This window comes from Nelumbo lutea, chromosome 2 (assembly GCF_056320005.1).
Source record: "Nelumbo lutea isolate HS-2025 chromosome 2, American lotus-T2T, whole genome shotgun sequence".
In the NCBI taxonomy this organism is placed as follows: Eukaryota; Viridiplantae; Streptophyta; class Magnoliopsida; order Proteales; family Nelumbonaceae; genus Nelumbo; species Nelumbo lutea.
Genome location: NC_142685.1, coordinates 50,792,611 through 50,805,269, shown reverse-complemented (window position 1 = coordinate 50,805,269; position 12,659 = coordinate 50,792,611).

The following is a 12,659-nucleotide window of genomic DNA, read 5'->3' as shown; positions in this document are numbered from 1 at the left end:
TGATTTGGAGAAATGAATAGAATGAAAAAGAAGAACAATAGAGTACTTAAAAAAAATTCACTTACATTTCTTTTACCTCAAGTATACAAGAATGAGAAGAAAACAAAACTCTACAACAGTAAATTTGTATCTTTTCTTTGATAAGGAAACAGATAGAAATGAGAAGAGAGAAAGATGCAAGTTCCAAAGTCTATTCAATTTCAGGAACTTAAAAGGATTTCAGCTAAGGTAAGGAGCTTGATTTCTCCCTTATGAGAGAGTGGCAGTGTAAAGTTTTAGATGGCCGTCAAGTCTATGGTGAAACCCAACTCTAACGTATAATTAGATAAAATTGATTGTATCATATATTCAATTTTAACACCATGAAAAGAGAGAGAGAGAGAGAGAGGATTAGTACTCAAGCATATTGACCACTTGGATCTTTCCCGATGTAACCAACATTATTTAGAAGCTCGTTGTATCGTGATGGATCAAATTATGGGATATACACCGAGCAAGTAGCTCTTCAAGGCAGATGAAAGAGGAAGTTCTTGGAGGCTAATTCCCAGGTGACTGACCCCCAACCAACTGAACACAAAGAAAAACGTTCAAGTTTCTCTTTGCCATCAATATATAGATGATCTGATTACAATATTCAGTAGGTTTGGGGCCCTTAATGAATCAGAAACAGAGGTGTAAGGAAGGAGCCTATTGAGAAATGGGCCACGATTACGAGATGAACTTGATCACACTAAAGCGGTGTTTGGTATTGATGTCGTTCTAGAAAACGGTGATATATCAGCGCTATGTTGGAAAAACCAGTGCTCCAGGAAACGTTGTTATTATGAAAATTTTAATAAATTCTCATGCAACATAATTCACTCAATCAAATGATTGAATTTTTATTATTTTGGGTAAAGCCGATTTTGGAAATCATATGGATTTTTCCAATTAATTACATCTCCACAAGAAAGTAGAGAGCACCTTTTGATTATGATTTGGAGAAATGAATAGAATGAAAAAGAAGAACAATAGAGTACTTAAAAAAATTAACTTACATTTCTTTTACCTCAAGTATACAAAATGAGAAGAAAACAAAATTCTACAACAGTAAATTTGTATCTTTTCTTTGATAAGGAAACAGATAGAAATGAGAAGAGAGAAAGATGCAAGTTCCAAAGTCTATTCAATTTCAGGAACTTAAAAGGATTTCAGCTAAGGTAAGGAGCTTGATTTCTCCCTTATGAGAGAGTGGCAGTGTAAAGTTTTAGATGGCCGTCAAGTCTATGGTGAAACCCAACTCTAACGTATAATTAGATAAAATTGATTGTATCATATATTCAATTTTAACACCATGAAAATAAAGAGAGAGAGAGAGAGAGGATTAGTACTCAAGCATATTGACCACTTGGATCTTTCCCGATGTAACCAACATTATTTAGAAGCTCGTTGTATCGTGATGGATCAAATTATGGGATATACACCGAGCAAGTAGCTCTTCAAGGCAGATGAAAGAGGAAGTTCTTGGAGGCTAATTCCCAGGTGACTGACCCCCAACCAACTGAACACAAAGAAAAGCGTTCAAGTTTCTCTTTGCCATCAATATATAGATGATCTGATTACAATATTCAGTAGGTTTGGGGCCCTTAATGAATCAGAAACAGAGGTGTAAGGAAGGAGCCAATTGAGCAATGGGCCACGATTACGAGATGAACTTGATCACACTAAAGCGGTGTTTGGTATTGATGTCGTTCTAGAAAACGGTGATATATCAGCGCTATGTTGGAAAACCAGTGCTCCAGGAAACGTTGTTAGTATGAAAATTTTAATAAATTCTCATGCAACATAATTCACTCAATCAAATGATTGAATTTTTATTATTTTGGGTAAAGCAGATTTTGGAAATCATATGGATTGTTCCAATTAATTACATCTCCACAAGAAAGTAGAGAGCACCTTTTGATTATGATTTGGAGAAATGAATAGAATGAAAAAGAAGACAATAGAGTACTTAAAAAAAATTCACTTACATTTCTTTTACCTCAAGTATACAAGAATGAGAAGAAAACAAAACTCTACAACAGTAAATTTGTATCTTTTCTTTGATAAGGAAACAGATAGAAATGAGAAGAGAGAAAGATGCAAGTTCCAAAGTCTATTCAATTTCAGGAACTTAAAAGGATTTCAGCTAAGGTAAGGAGCTTGATTTCTCCCTTATGAGAGAGTGGCAGTGTAAAGTTTTAGATGGCCGTCAAGTCTATGGTGAAACCCAACTCTAACGTATAATTAGATAAAATTGATTGTATCATATATTCAATTTTAACACCATGAAAAGAGAGAGAGAGAGAGAGAGAGAGAGAGAGAGAGAGAGGATTAGTACTCAAACATATTGACCACTTGGATCTTTCCCGATGTAATCAACATTATTTAGAAGCTCGTTGTATCGTGATGGATCAAATTATGGGATATACATCGAGCAAGTAGCTCTTCAAGGCAGATGAAAGAGGAAGTTCTTGGTGGATAATTCCCAGGTGACTGACCCCCAACCAACTGAACACAAAGAAAAACGTTCAAGTTTCTCTTTGCCATCAATATATAGATGATCTGATTACAATATTCAGTAGGTTTGGGGCCCTTAAGGAATGAGAAACAGAGGTGAAAGGAAGGAGCCTATTGAGCAAAGGGCCACGATTACGAGATGAACTTGATCACACTAAAGCGGTGTTTGGTATTGATGTCGTTCTAGAAAACGGTGATATATCAGCGCTATGTTGGAAAAACCAGTGCTCCAGGAAACATTGTTAGTATGAAAATTTTAATAAATTCTCATGCAACATAATTCACTCAATCAAATGATTGAATTTTTATTATTTTGGGTAAAGCCGATTTTGGAAATCATATGGATTGTTCCAATTAATTACATCTCCACAAGAAAGTAGAGAGCACCTTTTGATTATGATTTGGGGAAATGAATAAAATGAAAAAGAAGAACAATAGAGTACTTAAAAAAAATTCACTTACATTTCTTTTACCTCAAGTATACAAGAATGAGAAGAAAACAAAACTCTACAACAGTAAATTTGTATGTTTTCTTTGATAAGGAAACAGATAGAAATGAGAAGAGAGAAAGATGCAAGTTCCAAAGTCTATTCAATTTCAGGAACTTAAAAGTATTTCAGCTAAGGTAAGGAGCTTGATTTCTCCCTTATGAGAGAGTGGCAGTGTAAAGTTTTAGATGGCCGTCAAGTCTATGGTGAAACCCAACTCTAACGTATAATTAGATAAAATTGATTGTATCATATATTCAATTTTAACACCATGAAAAAAGAGAGAGAGAGAGAGAGAGAGGATTAGTACTCAAACATATTGACCATTTGGATCTTTCCCGATGTAATCAACATTATTTAGAAGCTCGTTGTATCGTGATGGATCAAATTATGGGATATACACCGAGCAAGTAGCTCTTCAAGGCAGATGAAAGAGGAAGTTCTTGGAGGCTAATTCCCAGGTGACTGACCCCCAACCAACTGAACACAAAGAAAAGCGTTCAAGTTTCTCTTTGCCATCAATATATAGAAGATCTGATTACAATATTCAGTAGGTTTGGGGCCCTTAATGAATCAGAAACAGAGGTGTAAGGAAGGAGCCTATTGAGAAATGGGCCACGATTACGAGATGAACTTGATCACACTAAAGCGGTGTTTGGTATTGATGTCGTTCTAGAAAATGGTGATATATCAGCGCTATGTTGGAAAAACCAGTGCTCCAGGAAACGTTGTTAGTATGAAAATTTTAATAAATTCTCATGCAACATAATTCACCCAATCAAATGATTGAATTTTTATTATTTTGGGTAAAGCCGATTTTGGAAATCATATGGATTGTTCCAATTAATTACATCTCCACAAGAAAGTAGAGAGCACCTTTTGATTATGATTTGGAGAAATGAATAAAATGAAAAAGAAGAACAATAGAGTACTTAAAAAAAATTCACTTACATTTCTTTTACCTCAAGTATACAAGAATGAGAAGAAAACAAAACTCTACAACAGTAAATTTGTATCTTTTCTTTGATAAGGAAACAGATAGAAATGAGAAGAGAGAAAGATGCAAGTTCCAAAGTCTATTCCATTTCAGGAACTTAAAAAGATTTCCGCTAAGGTAAGGTGCTTGATTTCTCCCTTATGAGAGAGTGGCAGTGTAAAGTTTTAGATGGCCGTCAAGTCTATGGTGAAACCCAACTCTAACGTATAATTAGATAAAATTGATTGTATCATATATTCAATTTTAACACCATGAAAAGAGAGAGAGAGAGAGAGAGAGGATTAGTACTCAAGCATATTGACCACTTGGATCTTTCCCGATGTAACCAACATTATTTAGAAGCTCGTTGTATCGTGATGGATCAAATTATGGGATATACACCGAGCAAGTAGCTCTTCAAGGCAGATGAAAGAGGAAGTTCTTGGAGGCTAATTCCCAGGTGACTGACCCCCAACCAACTGAACACAAAGAAAAACGTTCAAGTTTCTCTTTGCCATCAATATATAGATGATCTGATTACAATATTCAGTAGGTTTGGGGCCCTTAATGAATCAGAAACAGAGGTGTAAGGAAGGAGCCTATTGAGAAATGGGCCACGATTACGAGATGAACTTGATCACACTAAAGCGGTGTTTGGTATTGATGTCGTTCTAGAAAACGGTGATATATCAGCGCTATGTTGGAAAAACCAGTGCTCCAGGAAACGTTGTTAGTATGAAAATTTTAATAAATTCTCATGCAACATAATTCACTCAATCAAATGATTGAATTTTTATTATTTTGGGTAAAGCCGATTTTGGAAATCATATGGATTGTTCCAATTAATTACATCTCCACAAGAAAGTAGAGAGCACCTTTTGATTATGATTTGGAGAAATGAATAGAATGAAAAAGAAGAACAATAGAGTACTTAAAAAAATTCACTTACATTTCTTTTACCTCAAGTATACAAGAATGAGAAGAAAACAAAATTCTACAACAGTAAATTTGTATCTTTTCTTTGATAAGGAAACAGATAGAAATGAGAAGAGAGAAAGATGCAAGTTCCAAAGTCTATTCAATTTCAGGAACTTAAAAGGATTTCAGCTAAGGTAAGGAGCTTGATTTCTCCCTTATGAGAGAGTGGCAGTGTAAAGTTTTAGATGGCCGTCAAGTCTATGGTGAAACCCAACTCTAACGTATAATTAGATAAAATTGATTGTATCATATATTCAATTTTAACACCATGAAAAGAGAGAGAGAGAGAGAGAGAGAGAGAGAGAGAGAGAGGATTAGTACTCAAACATATTGACCACTTGGATCTTTCCCGATGTAATCAACATTATTTAGAAGCTCGTTGTATCGTGATGGATCAAATTATGGGATATACATCGAGCAAGTAGCTCTTCAAGGCAGATGAAAGAGGAAGTTCTTGGTGGATAATTCCCAGGTGACTGACCCCCAACCAACTGAACACAAAGAAAAACGTTCAAGTTTCTCTTTTCCATCAATATATAGATGATCTGATTACAATATTCAGTAGGTTTGGGGCCCTTAAGGAATGAGAAACAGAGGTGAAAGGAAGGAGCCTATTGAGCAATGGGCCACGATTACGAGATGAACTTGATCACACTAAAGCGGTGTTTGGTATTGATGTCGTTCTAGAAAACGGTGATATATCAGCGCTATGTTGGAAAAACCAGTGCTCCAGGAAACATTGTTAGTATGAAAATTTTAATAAATTCTCATGCAACATAATTCACTCAATCAAATGATTGAATTTTTATTATTTTGGGTAAAGCCGATTTTGGAAATCATATGGATTGTTCCAATTAATTACATCTCCACAAGAAAGTAGAGAGCACCTTTTGATTATGATTTGGGGAAATGAATAGAATGAAAAAGAAGAACAATAGAGTACTTAAAAAAAATTCACTTACATTTCTTTTACATCAAGTATACAAGAATGAGAAGAAAACAAAACTCTACAACAGTAAATTTGTATGTTTTCTTTGATAAGGAAACAGATAGAAATGAGAAGAGAGAAAGATGCAAGTTCCAAAGTCTTTTCAATTTCAGGAACTTAAAAGTATTTCAGCTAAGGTAAGGAGCTTGATTTCTCCCTTATGAGAGAGTGGCAGTGTAAAGTTTTAGATGGCCGTCAAGTCTATGGTGAAACCCAACTCTAACGTATAATTAGATAAAATTGATTGTATCATATATTCAATTTTAACACCATGAAAAAAGAGAGAGAGAGAGAGAGAGAGGATTAGTACTCAAACATATTGACCACTTGGATCTTTCCCGATGTAATCAACATTATTTAGAAGCTCGTTGTATCGTGATGGATCAAATTATGGGATATACACCGAGCAAGTAGCTCTTCAAGGCAGATGAAAGAGGAAGTTCTTGGAGGCTAATTCCCAGGTGACTGACCCCCAACCAACTGAACACAAAGAAAAGCGTTCAAGTTTCTCTTTGCCATCAATATATAGAAGATCCGATTACAATATTCAGTAGGTTTGGGGCCCTTAATGAATCAGAAACAGAGGTGTAAGGAAGGAGCCTATTGAGAAATGGGCCACGATTACGAGATGAACTTGATCACACTAAAGCGGTGTTTGGTATTGATGTCGTTCTAGAAAATGGTGATATATCAGCGCTATGTTGGAAAAACCAGTGCTCCAGGAAACGTTGTTAGTATGAAAATTTTAATAAATTCTCATGCAACATAATTCACTCAATCAAATGATTGAATTTTTATTATTTTGGGTAAAGCCGATTTTGGAAATCATATGGATTGTTCCAATTAATTACATCTCCACAAGAAAGTAGAGAGCACCTTTTGATTATGATTTGGAGAAATGAATAAAATGAAAAAGAAGAACAATAGAGTACTTAAAAAAAATTCACTTACATTTCTTTTACCTCAAGTATACAAGAATGAGAAGAAAACAAAACTCTACAACAGTAAATTTGTATCTTTTCTTTGATAAGGAAACAGATAGAAATGAGAAGAGAGAAAGATGCAAGTTCCAAAGTCTATTCCATTTCAGGAACTTAAAAGGATTTCCGCTAAGGTAAGGTGCTTGATTTCTCCCTTATGAGAGAGTGGCAGTGTAAAGTTTTAGATGGCCGTCAAGTCTATGGTGAAACCCAACTCTAACGTATAATTAGATAAAATTGATTGTATCATATATTCTATTTTAACACCATGAAAAGAGAGAGAGAGAGAGAGAGAGGATTAGTACTCAAGCATATTGACCACTTGGATCTTTCCCGATGTAACCAACATTATTTAGAAGCTGGTTGTATCGTGATGGATCAAATTATGGGATATACACCGAGCAAGTAGCTCTTCAAGGCAGATGAAAGAGGAAGTTCTTGGAGGCTAATTCCCAGGTGACTGACCCCCAACCAACTGAACACAAAGAAAAACGTTCAAGTTTCTCTTTGCCATCAATATATAGATGATCTGATTACAATATTCAGTAGGTTTGGGGCCCTTAATTAATCAGAAACAGAGGTGTAAGGAAGGAGCCTATTGAGAAATGGGCCACGATTACGAGATGAACTTGATCACACTAAAGCGGTGTTTGGTATTGATGTCGTTCTAGAAAACGGTGATATATCAGCGCTATGTTGGAAAAACCAGTGCTCCAGGAAACGTTGTTAGTATGAAAATTTTAATAAATTCTCATGCAACATAATTCACTAAATCAAATGGTTGAATTTTTATTATTTTGGGTAAAGCCGATTTTGGAAATCATATGGATTGTTCCAATTAATTACATCTCCACAAGAAAGTAGAGAGCACCTTTTGATTATGATTTGGAGAAATGAATAGAATGAAAAAGAAGAACAATAGAGTACTTAAAAAAAATTCACTTACATTTCTTTTACCTCAAGTATACAAGAATGAGAAGAAAACAAAACTCTACAACAGTAAATTTGTATCTTTTCTTTGATAAGGAAACAGATAGAAATGAGAAGAGAGAAAGATGCAAGTTCCAAAGTCTATTCAATTTCAGGAACTTAAAAGTATTTCAGCTAAGGTAAGGAGCTTGATTTCTCCCTTATGAGAGAGTGGCAGTGTAAAGTTTTAGATGGCCGTCAAGTCTATGGTGAAACCCAACTCTAACGTATAATTAGATAAAATTGATTGTATCATATATTCAATTTTAACACCATGAAAAAAGAGAGAGAGAGAGAGAGAGAAGATTAGTACTCAAACATATTGACCACTTGGATCTTTCCCGATGTAATCAACATTATTTAGAAGCTCGTTGTATCGTGATGGATCAAATTATGGGATATACACCGAGCAAGTAGCTCTTCAAGGCAGATGAAAGAGGAAGTTCTTGGAGGCTAATTCCCAGGTGACTGACCCCCAACCCACTGAACACAAAGAAAAGCGTTCAAGTTTCTCTTTGCCATCAATATATAGATGATCTGATTACAATATTCAGTAGGTTTGGGGCCCTTAATGAATCAGAAACAGAGGTGTAAGGAAGGAGCCTATTGAGCAATGGGCCACGATTACGAGATGAACTTGATCACACTAAAGCGGTGTTTGGTATTGATGTCGTTCTAGAAAACGGTGATATATCAGCGCTATGTTGGAAAAACCAGTGCTCCAGGAAACGTTGTTAGTATGAAAATTTTAATAAATTCTCATGCAACATAATTCACTCAATCAAATGATTGAATTTTTATTATTTTGGGTAAAGCCGATTTTGGAAATCATATGGATTGTTCCAATTAATTACATCTCCACAAGAAAGTAGAGAGTACCTTTTGATTATGATTTGGAGAAATGAATAGAATGAAAAAGAAGAACAATAGAGTACTGAAAAAAAATTCACTTACATTTCTTTTACCTCAAGTATACAAGAATGAGAAGAAAACAAAACTCTACAACAGTAAATTTGTATCTTTTCTTTGATAAGGAAACAAATAGAAATGAGAAGAGAGAAAGATGCAAGTTCCAAAGTCTATTCAATTTCAGGAACTTAAAAGGATTTCAGCTAAGGTAAGGAGGTTGTTTTCTCCCTTATGAGAGAGTGGCAGTGTAAAGTTTTAGAAGGCCGTCAAGTCTATGGTGAAACCCAACTCTAACGTATAATTAGATAAAATTGATTGTATCATATATTCAATTTTAACACCATGAAAAGAGAGAGAGAGAGAGAGAGAGGATTAGTACTCAAGCATATTGACCACTTGGATCTTTCCCGATGTAACCAACATTATTTAGAAGCTCGTTGTATCGTGATGGATCAAATTATGGGATATACACCGAGCAAGTAGCTCTTCAAGGCAGATGAAAGAGGAAGTTCTTGGGGGCTAATTCCCAGGTGACTGACCCCCAACCAACTGAACACAAAGAAAAACGTTCAAGTTTCTCTTTGCCATCAATATATAGATGATCTGATTACAATATTCAGTAGGTTTGGGGCCCTTAATGAATCAGAAACAGAGGTGTAAGGAAGGAGCCTATTGAGCAATGGGCCACGATTACGAGATGAACTTGATCAAACTAAAGCGGTGTTTGGTATTGATGTCGTTCTAGAAAACGGTGATATATCAGCGCTATGTTGGAAAACCAGTGCTCCAGGAAACGTTGTTAGTATGAAAATTTTAATAAATTCTCATGCAACATAATTCACTCAATCAAATGATTGAATTTTTATTATTTTGGGTAAAGCAGATTTTGGAAATCATATGGATTGTTCCAATTAATTACATCTCCACAAGAAAGTAGAGAGCACCTTTTGATTATGATTTGGAGAAATGAATAGAATGAAAAAGAAGACAATAGAGTACTTAAAAAAAATTCACTTACATTTCTTTTACCTCAAGTATACAAGAATGAGAAGAAAACAAAACTCTACAACAGTAAATTTGTATCTTTTCTTTGATAAGGAAACAGATAGAAATGAGAAGAGAGAAAGATGCAAGTTCCAAAGTCTATTCAATTTCAGGAACTTAAAAGGATTTCAGCTAAGGTAAGGAGCTTGATTTCTCCCTTATGAGAGAGTGGCAGTGTAAAGTTTTAGATGGCCGTCAAGTCTATGGTGAAACCCAACTCTAACGTATAATTAGATAAAATTGATTGTATCATATATTCAATTTTAACACCATGAAAAGAGAGAGAGAGAGAGAGAGAGAGAGAGAGAGAGAGAGGATTAGTACTCAAACATATTGACCACTTGGATCTTTCCCGATGTAATCAACATTATTTAGAAGCTCGTTGTATCGTGATGGATCAAATTATGGGATATACATCGAGCAAGTAGCTCTTCAAGGCAGATGAAAGAGGAAGTTCTTGGTGGATAATTCCCAGGTGACTGACCCCCAACCAACTGAACACAAAGAAAAACGTTCAAGTTTCTCTTTGCCATCAATATATAGATGATCTGATTACAATATTCAGTAGGTTTGGGGCCCTTAAGGAATGAGAAACAGAGGTGAAAGGAAGGAGCCTATTGAGCAATGGGCCACGATTACGAGATGAACTTGATCACACTAAAGCGGTGTTTGGTATTGATGTCGTTCTAGAAAACGGTGATATATCAGCGCTATGTTGGAAAAACCAGTGCTCCAGGAAACATTGTTAGTATGAAAATTTTAATAAATTCTCATGCAACATAATTCACTCAATCAAATGATTGAATTTTTATTATTTTGGGTAAAGCCGATTTTGGAAATCATATGGATTGTTCCAATTAATTACATCTCCACAAGAAAGTAGAGAGCACCTTTTGATTATGATTTGGGGAAATGAATAAAATGAAAAAGAAGAACAATAGAGTACTTAAAAAAAATTCACTTACATTTCTTTTACATCAAGTATACAAGAATGAGAAGAAAACAAAACTCTACAACAGTAAATTTGTATGTTTTCTTTGATAAGGAAACAGATAGAAATGAGAAGAGAGAAAGATGCAAGTTCCAAAGTCTTTTCAATTTCAGGAACTTAAAAGTATTTCAGCTAAGGTAAGGAGCTTGATTTCTCCCTTATGAGAGAGTGGCAGTGTAAAGTTTTAGATGGCCGTCAAGTCTATGGTGAAACCCAACTCTAACGTATAATTAGATAAAATTGATTGTATCATATATTCAATTTTAACACCATGAAAAAAGAGAGAGAGAGAGAGAGAGAGGATTAGTACTCAAACATATTGACCACTTGGATCTTTCCCGATGTAATCAACATTATTTAGAAGCTCGTTGTATCGTGATGGATCAAATTATGGGATATACACCGAGCAAGTAGCTCTTCAAGGCAGATGAAAGAGGAAGTTCTTGGAGGCTAATTCCCAGGTGACTGACCCCCAACCAACTGAACACAAAGAAAAGCGTTCAAGTTTCTCTTTGCCATCAATATATAGAAGATCCGATTACAATATTCAGTAGGTTTGGGGCCCTTAATGAATCAGAAACAGAGGTGTAAGGAAGGAGCCTATTGAGAAATGGGCCACGATTACGAGATGAACTTGATCACACTAAAGCGGTGTTTGGTATTGATGTCGTTCTAGAAAATGGTGATATATCAGCGCTATGTTGGAAAAACCAGTGCTCCAGGAAACGTTGTTAGTATGAAAATTTTAATAAATTCTCATGCAACATAATTCACTCAATCAAATGATTGAATTTTTATTATTTTGGGTAAAGCCGATTTTGGAAATCATATGGATTGTTCCAATTAATTACATCTCCACAAGAAAGTAGAGAGCACCTTTTGATTATGATTTGGAGAAATGAATAGAATGAAAAAGAAGAACAATAGAGTACTTAAAAAAAATTCACTTACATTTCTTTTACCTCAAGTATACAAGAATGAGAAGAAAACAAAACTCTACAACAGTAAATTTGTATCTTTTCTTTGATAAGGAAACAGATAGAAATGAGAAGAGAGAAAGATGCAAGTTCCAAAGTCTATTCCATTTCAGGAACTTAAAAAGATTTCCGCTAAGGTAAGGAGCTTGATTTCTCCCTTATGAGAGAGTGGCAGTGTAAAGTTTTAGATGGCCGTCAAGTCTATGGTGAAACCCAACTCTAACGTATAATTAGATAAAATTGATTGTATCATATATTCTATTTTAACACCATGAAAAGAGAGAGAGAGAGAGAGAGAGGATTAGTACTCAAGCATATTGACCACTTGGATCTTTCCCGATGTAACCAACATTATTTAGAAGCTGGTTGTATCGTGATGGATCAAATTATGGGATATACACCGAGCAAGTAGCTCTTCAAGGCAGATGAAAGAGGAAGTTCTTGGAGGCTAATTCCCAGGTGACTGACCCCCAACCAACTGAACACAAAGAAAAACGTTCAAGTTTCTCTTTGCCATCAATATATAGATGATCTGATTACAATATTCAGTAGGTTTGGGGCCCTTAATTAATCAGAAACAGAGGTGTAAGGAAGGAGCCTATTGAGAAATGGGCCACGATTACGAGATGAACTTGATCACACTAAAGCGGTGTTTGGTATTGATGTCGTTCTAGAAAACGGTGATATATCAGCGCTATGTTGGAAAAACCAGTGCTCCAGGAAACGTTGTTAGTATGAAAATTTTAATAAATTCTCATGCAACATAATTCACTAAATCAAATGGTTGAATTTTTATTATTTTGGGTAAAGCCGATTTTGGA